The sequence below is a fragment of the Rhinoraja longicauda genome, unplaced genomic scaffold (assembly GCF_053455715.1).
Source record: "Rhinoraja longicauda isolate Sanriku21f unplaced genomic scaffold, sRhiLon1.1 Scf000135, whole genome shotgun sequence".
Lineage (NCBI taxonomy): Eukaryota > Metazoa > Chordata > Chondrichthyes > Rajiformes > Arhynchobatidae > Rhinoraja > Rhinoraja longicauda.
This window is the reverse complement of record NW_027601353.1, coordinates 192,851-210,412: the sequence shown is the minus strand read 5'-3', so window position 1 is coordinate 210,412 and position 17,562 is coordinate 192,851. Positions and strand designations below refer to the sequence as shown.

The window sequence follows — 17,562 nt, the reverse complement described above, 5'->3', positions numbered from 1 at the left end:
GTGCAGGAGTAGGCCATTCGGCCCTTCGAACCAGCACCGCTATTCAATATGATCATGGCAGATCATCCAAAAGCAGTAATCCGTTCGTGCTTTCTCCCCATATCCCTCGATTCTGGTAGTCCTAAGAGCTAAATCTATCTCTCTCTTGAAAGCATCCAGTGAATTGCCATCCACTGCCTTCTGTGGCAGAGAATTTCACATATTCACAACTCTCTGGGTGAAAATATTTTTCCTCATCTCAGTCCTAAATGGCCTACCCCTAATTCTTAAACTGTGACCCCTGGTTCTGGACTCCCACAACATCGGGAATATTTTTCCTGCATCTAGCCTGTCCAATCCCTTCAGAATTTTATATGTTTCCATAAGATTCCCTCACATCCTTTTTAAATTCCTGCGATTACAAGCCCAGTCGATCCATTCTTTCATCGCATGTCAGTCCCACCATCCTGGGAATTAACCTGGTTAAAAATGTGTTGGAAAGAACCAGATGCTGGTTTAAATCAAAGGTAGACCCAAAATGCTGGAGTAACTCAGCGGGACAGGCAGCTTCTCTAGAAAGAAGGAATGGGTGATGTTTCAGGTCGAGACCCTTCGTCAGACCCGGTGAACCTATGCTGCACTCCCTCAATAACAAGAAAACTAATCTAAGCTAATCTAAACTCCAGAGATGCTGGCACTAAACTAATCTAATCTCCAGAGATGCTGCCTGTCCCGCTGAGTTACTCCAGCGCTTTGTGTCTATCTTCGGTGCAGTTACCTTAATACACAAGTCTTTCAGTGATCAGACTCTGTACAAAATCACAACTCAACTAAACAGATTTAGTTCCTTCTCTCCCGAGATGCTGCCTGACCTGCTGAGTTACTCCAGCATTTTGTGAATAAATCAACTAAACAGGTGTTTGACCGTGGGAACGAGCTAACAGACACGGAATTGCGTACCTGGGTTCTGTCCGCTGCTCGTCTCTGGAGTATCGACTGACAATCTATCAGCGGGCCAGCGTCCTTGTCTTCAGCGGCCGTCACTGTGTGGAGAACAAGAATGTGTGGAGAGGAAAATTTACATCAAGAAACGGAAGTAAAATAAGGAAGTATTTCTTTATCAGCAAACAGTTAACCCTTTTCATCCCTGATGTGGCATGACTTTGACTTAGTTTTTTCAATTTATATCAAAATATGTATTCAATTATTAAAAATCATATTTAAAATACAATAAAACAAAACAGAACCCACCACCAGAATACAAGACAAACAAATATACTAAATGAACTACTATACAACTACGTTACATTCCTTGTCCAGGATGCATTCCACCCCCCGCGGTGCCCAGCGGTCCCGGAAATCCCCCAGAATGCCCATGGACAGCGCCTGGTTCCTCTCCAGTGCCACCCGCGTACGGACGTAACCCCGGAAAACGGGCAGGCACTCTCGTCCCCATCTCTGTGACCTCCTCCACTCCTATGACTCTGTAACCCCCTCCCCTCTGACCCCTGCACTCCTCTCTGTCTCTGTAACCCCCTCCTCTCTGACCCCTACACTCCTCAACTCTGTAACACCCTCCCATCCATCCGGCACCTACACCCCTCTCCCCGTCCCTGTAACCCCCTCCCCTCCGGCCCCTTCACCCCTCTCCCCGTCTCTGTAACCCCCTCCCCTCCCCTTTGGCCCCTACACCACCCTCCCCGTCTCTGTAACCCACTCCCATCCCACCCCTACATCCCCCCGTTTCTGTAACCTCATTCCCTCCCCTCCAGCCACTGCACCCCACCAGTCTATGTAACCCCTGTCCCTCTGACCTCTACACACCTCCCTCTCTTTATAATCCTCCCTCTGGCCCCTATACCCCATCCCCTCCGGCCCCGACAACCCTCTCCCCGTCTCTGTAAACCCCTCCCCTCCGGTCTCTACACCCCTCTCTGTAACTCCCTCCCCTCCACCCCTCCCTGGCAAATTGGAGGTATTTAATCTAACAGGTGTGACAGTCTCCTGCTCCACTGTGCCATTTGGACAAGACTACACTGATTCAGGAATTGGAGGAAAGAACTGCAGTTGCTGGTTTAAATCGAAGATGTTGAGGAGGTCCACACGTCGTGTAAACACTCTGTTTAATCATTAACCGAATACAGTTCCGTCGCTCACCAGCGCAAGCCCGAGTTCCGTCGCTCAGCCGCGCATGCCCATGTTCCGTCGTTCACCTGTGCGTTCCCGCGTTCCGTCGCTTACCCGTGCATGTCCGCGTTCCGAGCGTTCACCCGCAAGTGCCCGCGTTCCGTCGCTCACCCGCACGTGCCCGAGTTCAAACTCCAATTGCCAAATCCTTTGTTCTCCTGGCACACGAATGCCCGACCCTCTGACCGTGTGGCTGTTCGGCCCAGATCACGCCCGGTCCACATTACAGTCCTGCCTGACAAACGATGGTTCAATACCAAATTGGCTTGGCCCGCTACAGGAACCCCCCCCCCGAACCAGAGTACTGGAGGCGGGTAGGGTGACGAGTGCGGCAGCCTGGTCGCGTGTACGTGTCTCCTGTGTTCAGGGTCCCAGCTGGCAGAGATAAGGGCGGGTGCGGTCATGACGGTGGATGCCCTGTGTGGTGGGGTTGTGCCACCTGCACTGGTTGGTCAACGTCCAAGTGTGCCGGCTTAAGACGGTCCACGGAGACGGTCTCGTGCCTGCCGCCCGTGTTGATGACACAAGTCATGGTGCCGTGCTGCAGTACCTGGATGGGGTCCCTCGTATGCACTTTGCAGCGGCGTACGGTGGGAATTGCGGCGAATGAAAACATACTGGCAGTTTGTGAGGGCCGGTGGTTCGTACGTGGGGGCGAGTCCGTGGCGGGACATCGGGACGGCAGAGAGTGTGCCCCCCTTCTCCCGGAGGCACGTCAGCATGGTCAAGGATGGTTCCTGATGTCCACGTGATGCTGGGATTAAATCCCCTGGGACAGTAAGTGGGGCGCCGTACAACAGCTCGGCTGAGGAAATTGCCAGATCCTCCTTCGGGGCAGTGTGTATTCCCAGCAGTACCCACGGCAACCATCCAGTCCGGGCCCGCGAGCTGTGCCTTTAAGGATATCTTCAGGTGCCGGTGAAAATGCTCCACTAGGTCGTTGGCTTGTGGGTGGTGGGCTGTAGTGTGGTGTAGATGAGCGCCAAACAGCCGGGCAACTGCTGACCACAACTCGGAGGTGAACTGCACACCTCTGTCCACTGACACAGCAAAACGGGCAATCCAGTGGCAGTGAGGGCACGTGGACACATTGCAGCAGACGTATCTGAGATCAGGGCGGCTCCTGATGAGGTATCCGAGAGCGAGACGGCTCCCGAGAGATTGTCCGTTCCCGATGGGGGCAAAACGCTGACCTCCGCTCACGTGTCCACCAGAAAACGCCGCCCGGTCCCATGTGCAGAGGAGGCGATGCCTCTGGCCGGCCACAGTAGCCACTACTGGCGGCCGGCCGAGGCGTTTCCCGGAATGTGCGCAGGGTGGTCGGCATCTGCGTGCCTCGGAACCCCACCTTTGGTGGTCGTAGCACCACGTACGTTTACTGGCATCGCTCGTGTCCAGCTTCTCCGGCGCACCTTCGGTGGAGGCTGGGACCGGCCGCTTGACCCGCCGAGGCCGCGCCACCACCCCGTTGATGGTGGCGCCACCCTGCTGTTTCGCCTGCCAAAGCACGTCTGCACGGGCAGCTGCCTGGCGGGGGACGGTGAAATCCTCGTCCGCGAGGAGCAGGCGAATGTCATCAGGCAAATGTCATCAGGCGTTTGTTCGAGGAAAATCTGTTTGAACAGGAGGCAGGGCGCGTGACCGTTCAGCAAGGCAAACATTTCGCTCATAAGAACAGACGGCTTGCGGTCGCCGAGGCCGTCCATGTGCAGGAATTTGTCGGCCCTGTCGCGGAGGCCGAGACCGAAAGTGCACAAAAGGAGCGCATTAAGGCCCTTGTACGTGCCCGCAGCTGGTGGCTGGCGAAGGTAATTGATTAGGCACCCGGTGGTGTCCTGGTCCAGCGCTCTGACCACGTGGTAATATTTTGTGGCATCGGCAGCGATCTGTCGAATGTGGAACTGGGCCTCAGCCTGTTCGAACCACACTTGGGGCTGTGATGTCCAGAAAATGTGGAGTTTAACCAAAACTGCATTCTGCTGGTCCAGGTTGCCGGCTGCAAACATGCCAATAATCCAAAATAAGCCGTTTTGGATCGACGGGGTCACCACTGAGGAGGTCCACACGTCATGTAAACACTCTGTTTAATCATTACCCGAATACAGTTCCGTCGCTCACCCACTCCTGCCCGAGTTCAATCTCCAATTGCCAAATCCTTTATTGTCCTGGCACACGATGGCCTGACCCCTGACCGCGTGATTGGTCGGCCCAGATCACGTCCGGTCCACACGAGAGTTCGAGCCTGACAAAGGGTGGCGAATCTGTGGAATTCTTTGCCACAGAAGGCTGTGGAGGCCAAGCCAATGGATACTTTTGAGGTAGAGATGGATAGAATCTTAATTAGTACAGGTGTCAGGGTTTATGGGGAGAAGGCAGGAGAATTGGGTTGGGAGGATAAGATAGACCAGCCTTGATTGAATGACGGTGTAGACGATGAGCCGAATGGCCTAATTCTGCTCCTATCATAAGGTCAGAAGGAATAGGAGTAGAAAAATGGCCTTTAATTGTGAGGCTTTGACCTCTGGTCGTAGACTCCCACTGGTGGAAACATCCTCTCCACATCCACTCTATCCAGGCCTTTCACTATTCTGTATGTTTCAATGCAGTCCCCCATCATTCTTCTAAACTTCAGCGAGTACAGGCCCAGTGCCAACAAACTCTCATCATAGGTTAACCTACTCATTCCTGGGATCATTCTCGTAAACCTCCTCTGGACCCTCTCCAGAGCCAGCACATCCTTCCTCAGATACAGGGCACAAAATTGCTCACCATATTCCAAATACGGCCTTACCAGCACCTGACAGAGGCTCAGCATTACATCCCTGTTTTGGTATACAAGCCCGATTGTATAAATGCTAGCATTGAGTATCCTCTCTTTACTACCGTTATCACTATAACATTTGAAGTGGCAGAGACTCGAGAGGCCCATGATCCCTTGATAGATGAGGAAGTAGACAGAAGTTGTAACAGGAAATTTAGTGCTAAAAATGAAAATGTTCTTTCACAGAATGAAGGGAAATGTATCATCGAGTTCCCCAAAGCTGACTGTGCAAAACACTCCCTTTATTCATCAAGAAAACAAAATGCTGGAGGAGCTCAGCGGATCTGTGGGGGTTAGACAAAAGTGCAGGAGGAACTCAGCGGGACGGGCAACACCACTATAGGGAAGGAATGGGTAACGTTTCGGGTAGAGACCCTTCTGTGTGTGCATCCCTCCTTCCCTCCCTCCCTCGCTCTCTCTCTCCCTCTCTCATTGTCTCTCTCTCCCAGGATTGTGTTTGTGTGTCTGCCTGTGTGTTTGTGTGTCTGCCTGTGTGTTTGTGTGCCCTCTCCACCTGTCTCTGTGACTCTCTCCCCTCCGGCCCCTACACCCCCTCTCCCTGTCTCTCTAACCCCCTACCCTCCGGCACCGACACCCCCTCTCTGTAATTCCCTCCTCTCCCCTCCTGCCCCTACACCCTCTCTCCCCTCCTCTGTAACCTCCTCCCCTCCAGCCCCTACACCCTCTCTCCCCGTCTCTGTCACCCACTCCCCTCCAGCACCTGCACCTCTCCCCATCTCTGTAACTCCCTTCCCTCCGGCCCTTACACCTCCTCTCCCCGTCTCTTTAACCCCCTCCCCTCCGCCCCCTACACACCCTCTCCCCATCTCTGTAACCCCCTCCCCTCCGGCCCTTACACCTCCTCTCCCCGTCTCTTTAACCCCCTCCCCTCCACCCCCTACACACCCTCTCCCCATCTCTGTAAACCTCTCCCATCTCTGTAAACCTCTCCCCTCCACCCCTCTCCCCGATTCATATCTCACAAAAATACCTTTCTTCATTTTGATTCCAGAGTTGACTTACGTAGGCCGAACACAGGTCAGTTTTCTCATCACCTTCGACACTGCAAATCGAAGGGTAGATAGATTAGACACAAAGTGCTGGAGCAACTCACAGGCATGTGAGTGAGGTCAACAAAAAAGGAAGAAAAGAGCCGAGCGCTTGCATGAGGCGTACAACGCAAAATTACACACAAAATTACTAGTTTCAAGCCTCTTTTAGTGCATTTCAAAGTAAAAACAGGCATTACAAAATAATGTGAATATGTCACTGCACACTAATAAAATTTTCAGTAAATTTGCACATTAATTGATAATCAGCCCAAAGAGGTGATTGGCTTTTCTGCTTTGTTTTATATTTTAACCCTGTCTTAATTAATTTAGTTATGTAATCTTGCACTTAAATTTAATATTTACTCATTACACTTCCACCACTGATTTTCTGGCACTCTTGGTTCCAGAGCTTTGCTGGTTTATCCAGCAGGCCAAGGAAGTCGCCTATGGGGATAGATTTACTGGCTCCAGCTGGACTGGAGTTCCAGAGCCCCGGCCGCAGGTTACAAATTCAACCCACCGATCGGCCGTGGAAGTCCCGATGGGGTCAAGATTGGCTGCCTTGCCCAGCCAAGGAGCCACATTTTCGGGAAGACTTCCAGGGCGCACCGGGGGGGGGAATTCTTGCGGAATCCCGAGCAACCTCTAGTGGAACCCTAGTGTTCATTACGTATATATATTGGTTTTTTTCTTTCTTTCGATCCGATTTCTCCCTTTATTTCGCAAAGTGAATAATACGGAAACCATGCAAAAAGCACACGAAATGGATTTTTAAAATGCGGAAATCTGCGGAAAATTCCAGTGCCTGAACTCAGTGGGACGGGCAGCATCTCTGGAGAGAAGGAATGGGTGATGTTTAGGGTTGAGACCCTTCTTCAGACTGAGAGTCAGGGGAGAGAGAAACAAGAGATATCGACGGTGATGTAGAGAGATATAGAACAAATGAATGAAATTTGTGCAAAAACAGTAACGATGGTAAAGGAAACAGGCCACTGTTAGCGGTTTGCTAGGTGAGAACGAGAAGCTGGTGCGGCTTGGGTGGGGGAGGGATGGAGAGAGAGGCAATGCAGGGGTTACTTGAAGAGAGCGAAATCAATATTCATACCAAACCGAGAGGCGGCAAGGGAGGCGGTGGAAAAGCATCGTCCGACAGAACAAAAATCTGTAATAAAGAGGTCTGCCATCACGAGGGTTTACGGTTGAGAGGGTGAATTTAGTTGAGGATGGAACAGCAGATACTGGCTGAAACCAAAGATGAACACAAAAAGTTGGAGTAACTCAATGGGTCAGTTTAGTTAGTTTAGAGATACAGCGTGTAAACAGGCCCTTCAGCCCACCGAGTCCGTGCTGACCAGTGATCACCCGTTCACACTAGGTATGTGTTTAGTTTAGAGATACATCGCAGAAACAGGCCCTTCGGCCCATCGTGTTCACGATGACCAGCAACGATTCTCTGCATTAGTGCGGCGATAGCGCGGTAGCGTAGCAATAGAACTACTGCCTTAGAGCGTGAGAGTCCCAGGTTCGATCCTGGCTACGGGTGCTATCTGTGCGGAGTTTGCACGATTTCCCCATGACTGTGTGGGATTTCTCCGGGTGCTTGGGTTTCCTCCCACACTCCAAAGAAGTACAGGTTTGTGGGTTAATTGTCCCCAGTGTGCGTGGGGCAGTGTTAATGTGCAGGGATCGCAGATCGCCCTGGACTCGGGCTGAAGGGTGTGTTTACGTGCTGTATCTCTAAGCTAAACTAAACTAACAAATAACACAAACAAATTGCTCTCACATTTATACATGAACACCAAAAATATATATATTTAATGTTATAAATTTAGTTTAATTTAGTTTAAAGATACAGCGTGGAAACAGGCCCTTCGTCCCACCGAGTCTGCGCCAACCATCGATCCCAGCACTATCCTACACACAGTAGGGACAATTTACATTTATACCATCAAAACGATAACAGGCAGCCTTGGAAGCCTATCCTCCCTAGTCAAACCGCATGTCAAAACCTTGGCGTGATATTTGACTCTGCATTAAAGTTTGACAAGCAAGTCAACGCTGTGGTAAAAGCCAGCTTCTTCCAGCTTCGTACCATAGCTAAAATCAAACCATTCCTCCAATTTGACGACATTGAAAAAATCATTCAAGCATTCATTTCCTCCCGCCTAGACTACTGCAACTCCCTATTCACTGGGATCAGCCAATCATCCCTGTCCTGCCTTCAATTGGTCCAAAACGCCGCAGCGAGACTCCTGACGGGTACCCGTAAAAGGGACCACATCACCCCGATTCTGGCCTCTCTCCACTGGCTCCCAGTACAGTACAGAATCAACTTCAAGCTCCTCCTATTCACATACAAAGCCCTAAACAGGCTTGCCCCCCTATATCAAAAATCTTCTAACTCACCACTCTATCTCCAGGTCCCTCAGGTCGGCCGACTTGGGGCTACTGACTATCCTGCGGTCTAGGCTTATGCTCAGGGGTGACCGCACTTTTGCGGTTGCAGCTCCTAGACTGTGGAACAGCATCCCTCTCCCCATCAGAACTGCCCCCTCCATCGACTCCTTTAAGTCCAGGCTCAGAACCTATTTCTACTCCCAGCGTTTGGGGCCCTCTGAGGGGGCGCTGTGAACTGTTTATGTATGTGCTGTTATGTTTATGTGCCATTGTATGTTCATTCTTAGTACCTGCACTGATGTACAGCACTTTGGTCAACGTGGATTGTTTTTAAATGTGCAATACAAATAAAATTGACTTGACTTGACTTGAATGTTGGCTGTGTGCTAGCTGAGAACGAGAAGCTGGTGCGAGTTGGGTGGGGGAGGGATGGAGAGTGAGGGAATGCACGGGTTACTTGAAGTTAGCGAAATCAATATTCATCCTGGACCGAGAAGGAATGGGTTATGTTTCGGGTCGAGTCCTTTCTTCATTGACAGCATTGATGTGCAGTGGGATGTTGGAGTCCAGGTTCACAGCTCACTGAAGGAGGCAGCATGAGCAGAGAGGGTGTGTGGCGTTGAGAGAATGCTAGGTTCGGCAGTGACCACTCCGACATTCACAGTAACACGGTGAACTCGGTTGCTTTATTCTATTCACAGCAGCATAAATGTCCAGGACCACATGGGGGCGCTGTCCCTCACCGACAGAGCCAAAGATACTAGAGAAAAAGGATGGGTGATGTTTCAAGTGTGGACCCTTCTTCAGACAAGGGGGGGAAGGTGAAGAGCTGGTATGAATCAGGACCTGATCTTTTAATTGGTTAGAGCCGATATGCAAAACAGTGCAACCCTGTATATCTCGCACACAAAATGATGTACATTTTACCATGAATGACAGAAATAAAAAGTGTAATCCTTGTTTGTGAAGTTCATTTTTGAATGATGTAAAATTGTAGGGGGTTGGTGCAATATACTGCTAACCCACAAATGTGTCGTTATGAGATATTCACATTTGAAAAATCCATAAATCACAAAAAATACAAGAAGGTGCCTATGTTATTTGACCAACTTATCGGTCAAATTTAAACATGAAATGTTTACAGGTTGTTGGGTAGTGGGTAAGGATCGTGCTAATGCATGTCAGTATCACAAAATGCTGGAGTAACTCAGCAGGTCAGTCAGCATCTCACCCACTGCTCCCTCTGCCCCGACTCTCTCCCCCCCCCACTCTCACCGCCCCCTCACTCTCCCCACCCCCCCCCTCACTCTCCCCACCCCCCCACTATCTCTCTCCCCCCCACTCCCTCACTCTCTCCCCCCCCAACTCTCTCCCACCCCTCTCCCAGTGATGGTCACTGTATTTTTCTGTTTTATAAATAATTGTACACCTACGATATATATATATTCCAATATTTCAAGCTCTTTTTAAAACTTGAATATTATTTATTTGTTGCGATATAAAGCACAGCAACAGAAGATGACTAAGAAGGCAAGCAACAGAAGATGACTAAGAAGGCAATACGGGGAGAAAAGATGAGGTACGAGGGTAAACTAGCCAATAATATAAAGGAGGATAGTAAAAGCTTTTTTAGGTATGTAAAGAGGAAAAAAATAGTCAAGGCAAATGTGGGTCCCTTGAAGACAGAAGCGGGGGAATTTATTATGGGAAACAAGGAAATGGCAGACGAGTTGAACCGGTACTTTGGATCTGTCTTCACTAAGGAAGATACAAGCAATCTCCCAGATGTTCTGGTGGCCAGAGATCCTAGGGTGACGGAGGAACTGAAGGAAATCCACATTAGGCAGGAAATGGTGTTGGGTAGACTGATGGGACTGAAGGCTGATAAATCCCCAGGGCCTGATGGTCTGCATCCCAGAGTACTTAAGGAGGTGGCGCTAGAAATTGTGGAAGCATTGGTGATCATTTTCCAATGTTCTATAGATTCAGGATCAGTTCCTGTGGATTGGAGGGTAGCTAATGTTGTCCCACTTTTTAACAAAGGAGGGAGAGAGAAAACGGGAAATTATAGACCAGTTAGTCTGACATCAGTGGTGGGGAAGATGCTGGAGTCAATTATAAAAGACAAAATTGCGGAGCATTTGGATAGTAGTAACAGGATTGTTCCGAGTCAGCATGGATTTACGAAGGGGAAATCATGCTTGACTAATCTTCTGGAATTCTTTGAGGATGTAACCAGGAAAATTGACAGGGGAGAGCCGGTGGATGTGGTGTACCTTGACTTTCAGAAAGTCTTTGACAAGGTTCCACATAGGAGATTAGTGGGCAAAATTAGAGCACATGGTATTGGAGGTAGGGCACTGACATGGATAGAAAATTGGTTGACAGACAGAAAGCAAAGAGTGGGGATAAATGGGTCCCTTTCAGAATGGCAGGCAGTAACTAGTGGGGTACCGCAAGGCTCGGTGCTGGGACCGCAGCTATTTACAATATACATTAATGACTTGGATGAAGGGATTAAAAGTACCATTAGCAAATTTGCAAATGATACAAAGCTGGGTGGTAGTGTGAACTGTGAGGAAGATGCTATGAGGTTGCAGGGTGACTTGGACAGGTTGTGTGAGTGGGCGGATGCATGGCAGATGCAGTTTAATGTGGATAAGTGTGAGGTTATCCATTCTCTGCCACAGATGCCAGTGGTATCCAAATCACTGGATGGATTTAAGAGACAGTTAGATAGGGGCTAGTGGAATCAAGGGATATGGGGAAAAGGCAGGCACAGGTTACTGACTGTGGATGATCAGCCATGATCACAATGAATGGCAGTGCTGGTGCTGGTTCGAAGGGCCAAATGGCCTCCTCCAGCACCTATTTTCCACGTTTCTATTATTAAGAAATTGGACACGTTAGAGGCAGGAAACATGTTCCTAATGTTTTGGGAGTCCAGAACCAGGGGCCACAGTTTAAGAATAAAGGGTAGGCCATTTAGAACGGAGATGAGGAAAAACTTTTTCACTCAGAGAGTTGTAAATCTGTGGAATTCTATGCCTCAGAAGGCAGTAGAGGCCAATTCTCTGAATGCTTTCAAGAAAGAGCTAGATAATGATAGCGGAGTCAGAGAGTATGGGGAGAGGGCAGGAACGGGGTACTGACTGTGAATGATCAGCCATGATCACATTGAATAGCAGTCCTGGCTCGAAGGGCCGAATGGCCTACTCCTGCACCTCTTGTCCATTGCCTATTGGAGCACTGCACTGTGGGAGGGGTGGTGAGGATGGAGCACTGTGCTGTGGGAGGGGCGGTGAGGAGGGAGCACTGTGCTGTGGGAGGGGCAGTGAGGGGGGAGCACTACACTGTGGGAGGGGCAGTGAGGGGGGAGCACTACACTGTGGGAGGGGCAGTGAGGGGGGAGCACTACACTGTGGGAGGGGCGGTGAGGAGGGAGCACTGCGCTGTGGGAGGGGCGGTGAGGAGGGAGCTCTGTGCTGTGGGACGGGCGGTGAGGAGGGAGCTCTGCGGGAGGGGCAGTGAGGAGGGAGCACTGTGGAGGAGGGACAGTGAGGAGGCAGCACTGGGGGAGGAGGGAGCACTACGCTGTGGGAGGGGCAGTGAGGAGAAAGTACTGCTGTGGGAGGGGCAGTGAGGAGGTAGCGCTGCGCTGTGGGAGAGGCAGTGAGGAGGGAGTGCCGTGTTGTGGAAGGGCTGATGATGAGGAAGCGTTGTTCTATGAGAGGAACTGTTCAATCCTTCCCCGCAGACATCCCCTGTCCCTGAGTCTCTCCTCACTTCCCCTCAAACCATCCTCCTTCACAGACCCTACTCCCTCACAACTCAGACCCTCCTGCCCTCGGTCCCTCACAACAGTCCCCCCTCCCAGGGTCCCGGGCTGAAACGTCGCCTATCCATGTCCTCCACAGATGCTGCCTGACCCGCTGAGTTACTCCAGCGCTCTGTGTTTTTTATTTGTAATCCAGCATCTGCAGTTCCTTGTGTCTCCCCTCCATTTCCTGATGCTGCCCTCGCCCTCCCTCCCGCCCGCACTCACCAGGATCCCACACACACACACACACTCGTCGCCCACCGCGGGAACCTCACGGTGGCCGGAGGAGCAGGGACCAGGTCACAAGCGCATCGGACACAGACAGACTGGGGAAACAGCTTGCATGAGCCGCGTGTGTATTGATGCAGCGCTGCAGAGGGTGAAGCCGGCCGGCCACACACACATTCTCAAAGTGTACCAGTGGAGTGAAATGGAAGGATCGAACCAAGGACCTGGTCTCAGAAAGCATTTACATTTCACGTGGGGAAAAAATCTCATGTCAGCATGCATCGTTAGAAAAGGGCAAAAAGGAAAAAAAAAAGGTCAATGATATTTTCTACAAACCATTGGCAAGCACGGGCTCATAATTCCGCTTCACGTTGTTATAACGGAGCTTCTCCAAGTCATTTATTTCTTCAAACTCTTCCTTGGAAAAATAGCCCGCAATGTCTTTGAACTGGTCAGCATCCTGGAAAAACAAACATTGTATCTGATACACTTTGGTGCATAATCTGTAAACATCAGATATTAATTCCAAAACAGATTTGAAAATATCATTTTTTTACTTAATACAGGACAATTCCAGGATAAAGAATCACAACTTAAAATTAAAGGGTAACTTCTTCAGGATAGAAATTATATATTTCTTCACTCAGAATATTGTGAGTTTTTTTCCTACGGTTGAAAGAAATCAGCTGTTAATTACATTCCAGCAAGATCAACACATTATTGATTCCAAGAAGTAATAAACCATATCACAGTAAGAGAGGAAACTGCATTTATAGTGCAGGTCTGGCGTGATCTGCCTGAAAGGTCCAGACCCAATATATTGCCTGTCAAGATTCAAGATTGCAGCTTCCAGCCAACAGACGTCAGTGTCTACATTTCTGGCAATGAAGACAGTGACAATCATGGGCTTCCCCCACACTAAAGTCAGGAGCAGCACACAGTGGCTGCTGCAAAACCACTAGTATAAAAAGGAATAAATTGTCAGAGATAATCAGCAAGTCAGGCAGCATCTGTGGAGGTAGAAACGGAGTGAATGTTTCAGGTTAATATTCTTTCCTCACAGATGGGGAAAGTTGCCAGATGGAGACAGACAACTAAAAGGATGAGGGAGATGGTCTGAACGGCCTCCCAGATCAATATTAATGTCAGTGATCCACTCCAGAGCCCAGGGAACTCATCCACTCCTCATTGACACCAATTCCTGGGGTTGGGATGGTCTGAGAAGGAGCAGCAGCATTTTCCCCGTTCCCAGGCCCCTGAGAGGACATTTATCAGGCATCTTCTGCCCACTCTCCATGTCAAAGCTCCCTGGAGTCTCACCTCTGAGCCCTGCATCCCAGACATGGTCTCGTCTCCTTCAGCATCACTTCGGCTCCCTTCCTGAGCTCAGATAACCACTTCACACCTCACCTCAACTAAACCTCACCTCGGCTAAACCACACCTCGGCTAAACCTCACCTCGGCTAAACCTCACCTCGGCTAAACCTCACCTCGGCTAAACCTCACCTCGGCTAAACCTCACCTCGGCTAAACCTCACCTCGGCTAAACCTCACCTCGGCTAAACCTCACCCATCGAATAAATCCTTGCCTTGACTCAACTTTATCTCACTAAACGTCGCCCCTCAACTAAACACACCTCACTACTAAATTTCACACCTAAACCAACAAAACCCCTTGCCTGGACTAAACCTCACACCTCACGACTAAACTTCTCACTCCTAAACCTCGTCTCAACATAAATCTTACAACTAAACTTAACCTCAACAAAACCTCACCCCTCAACGATAAATCCTTGCCTTGACTAAAATTCACCTCACACCTAAACCGCATGACTAAACCGCGCCTCAACTAAAACTCAATTAACTAAATTTCACTAAACCTCCCACCTCACAACCAAACCACCTCACACCTGAACTTTGCCACGAATAAAGCTCACACCTCGACTAAACCCTTCGCCTCACGACTTAAACCTCACCTCAACTAAACCTCGGCTCGACTAAACCTCCCCTCGACAAAACACTTTGCCTTGACTAAACCCCTCACCTCAACTAAACCTTGCCTCAGCTAAATTTCACACAACTAAACCTCCCCTCAACTAAACTTCGCCCCTCAACTAAACGTCACACTTCACTACCAAACCACCGCACACCTAAACCCTTCCCCTCGACCAAACCTCACCTCAGTTAAACCTCCCAACTCAGCTAAATTTTACAACCCACTAAACCTTAAACTCGACTAAATTCCACCTCACATCTAATCCCCGCCTCGACTAAACCTCCTACCTCATGACTAAACCTCACCTCAGCTGAACCTCACCTCAGCTAAACCTCACCTCGACTAAATCCTCACACCTCGACTAAATCCTCGCCTCGACTAAACTTTACCTCACTAAATGTCACCCCTCAACTAAACACCTCATTACTATATACACCTCATACCTAAACCAACTAAACCCCTCACCTCCACTAAACCACACTTCACGACTAAACTTCTCCTCACTCCTAAACCTCGCCTCAACCTAAACCACACCTCGATTAAGCCCCTCGCCTCGACTAAACCCTTCGCCTCGACTAAACCCCTCGCCTCGACTAAACCCCGCGCCTCGACTAAACTCCTCGCCTCGACTAAACCCCTCGCCTCGACTAAAGACCAAACCCCTCCTCGACCAAGCCCCTTCACCTCGTCTAAACCCCTCGCCTCGACTAAACCCCTCACCTCGACTAAACCCCTCGCCTCGACTAAACCCATCGCCTCGACTAAACCCCTCGCCTCGACTAAACCCCTCACCTCGACCAAGCCCCTTCGTCTCATCTAAACCCCTCGCCTCGACTAAACCCCTCACCTTGACTAAACCCCTCGCCTCGACTAAACCCCTCGCCTCGACTAAACCCCTCGCCTCGACTAAACCCCTCGCCTCGACTAAACCCCAGCCTCGACTAAACCCCTCGCCTTGACTAATTCCCTCGCCTCGACTAAACCCCTCACCTTGACTAAACCCCAGCCTCGACTAAACCCCACACCTTGACTAAACCCCAGCCTCGACTAAACCCCTCACCTTGACTAAACCCCAGCCTCAACTAAACCCCTCACCTTGACTAAACCCCAGCCTCGACTAAACCCCACACCTTGACTAAACCACAGCCTCAACTAATGTTCACCTCACACCCAATCCTAGCCTCCACTGAACTTTACCTCAACCAAAGATACTAGAGGAACAAGGTTGACCACTCGACCCTAAAAACCGTAGTACGTCATGACGCCATTTTAGTGGGCAGAAACTTGCGGAAATCAGTTTAAAAGAAAAATAACAAAAATCTGTGTATTGATAGATGAGACATATTCTGCATTTTAATGGTATCATCACACACACTGTTCCCCCACAACACTGATTACACTGCGAGTGGCAGAGCGGGGGGGGGGGGGGGGGGGTTGCTCACTAAAATGGCCCCTTTGCGCACTACACTACAGTACGGGCTATTTCAACGGAGTGGTTCATCTTGTTCCTCCAGTATCTTTGATCCCGACTCAACCTCCCCACTAATCGCCGCCTCTCTCCCGCTCCCGCTATTTATAGCCCCCCCCCCCGGCCGTTGGCGGCGCGTCACGTGAGCGGAGCGGCTCCAACCAGAGCGCGGGTCACGTGGACAGCTCGAGCCCTCGGCGGCAAAAGGCGCCAAAATCCGTCGCAGGTCGCCCGCTGTCCTCGCTTTCCCGCCGCCGCCGCGCCGCCGATGGGGGGGAGTGGCTGAGGCCGCGGGCGGAGCAGTGGGGTGCGGGGCGAGCGCGGAGAGCGGCGCAGGCGCACTCCCCGAGAGAGCCGGGGGGGAGGGGCGCAGTGCGCTGACGCTAACGATGACGTCGAGCCCCTGCCGCGCCGCCCGCCCGCGGCTGCAGCCCCCCCCTCTCTCGGCGGCGGGAAAGCGAGGACGGCGGGCGACTCGCAACGGCTTTTTCCGGCGAAGGCTCGAGCTGTCCACGTGACCCGCGTGGTTGGAGCCGCTCACGTGACGCGCCGCCAACGGCCGGGGGGGGGGGGGGGGGCTATAAATAGCGGGAGCGGGAGAGAGGCGGCGATTTGTCGAGGCGGAGTTTAGTGGTGAGGTGGAGTTTAGTGGTGAGGCGGAGTTTAGTGGTGAGGCGGAGTTTAGTGGTGAGGCGGAGTTTAGTGGTGAGGCGGAGTTTAGTGGTGAGGCGGAGTTTAGTGGTGAGGCGGAGTTTAGTGGTGAGGCGGAGTTTAGTGGTGAGGCGGAGTTTAGTGGTGAGGTGGGAGGTTTAGTTGAGGTAAAGTTTAGTCTTGCTCAGTTTAGTGAGGTGAGATTCAGTGAGTTTTGCGCATTAATGAAATTTAGTTAATTGAGATTTAGTTGAGGTGAGGATTAGACGAGGTGAGGTTTAGTTGAGGTAAAGTTTAGTCGTGAGGTGGGAGGTTTAGTTGAGGTGAGGTGGGGTTTAGCCAAGGCGGTTTAGTGAGGTGAGGTTTAGTTGAGGTAAAGTTTAGTGGAGGAGAGGGTTTTGTTGAGGTGTGGGGTTGAGTCAAGGTGAGGTTTGGGTTGAGGTGAGGTTTAGTTGAGGTAAAGTTTAGTCGTGTGGCGGGAGGGTTAGTTGAGGTAAAGTTTAGTCTTGTGCAGTTTAGTGAGGTGAGATTCAGTGAGTTTTGAGGTTTAGTGAAATTTAGTTAATTGAGATTTAGTTGAGGCGAGGTTTAGACAAGGTGAGGTTTAGTTGAGGTGAGGTGGGGTTTAGCCAAGGCGGTTTAGTGAGGTTTGAGGTAAAGTTTAGTCGAGGCAAGGGTTTAGTCGAGGTGAGGTTTAGTCGAGGCGAGGTTTAAGAGTGAGAAGAAGATTAGTCGTGAGGTGTGAGATTTAGTGGAGGTGAGGGGTTTAGGTGTGAGGTGAAATATAGTAGTGAGGTGTGTTTAGTTGAGGGGCGACGTTTATTGAGGTAAAGTTTAGTCAAGGCGAGGATTTAGTCGAGGTGTCAGGTTTAGTCGAGGTGGGGTTTCATCGAGGTGGGGTTTAGTCAAGGTGGGGTTTAGTCGAGGTGGGGTTTAGTGAAGGAGGGGTTTAGTCGAGGTGGG

At 50.5% G+C, this 17,562-nt stretch overlaps 1 protein-coding gene across 3 annotated transcripts in view; it reads right to left on the bottom strand.

Moving 5' to 3' along the window:
• The window catches only part of LOC144590102 (sialic acid-binding Ig-like lectin 13), a 202,951-nt gene that overhangs the window by 41,358 nt on the left and 144,031 nt on the right, over positions 1-17,562 (bottom strand). For 2 of the 3 annotated variants that reach the window (XM_078394964.1, XM_078394966.1), the window contains exon 1: positions 940-1,010. The exons of the other annotated variant lie outside the window; for it this stretch is intronic. The gene's annotated coding sequence lies outside the window, so the exon portion shown is untranslated. Of the gene's footprint in view, positions 1-939; positions 1,011-17,562 lie in introns of those variants that run through there. 3 annotated transcript variants of the gene reach the window in all.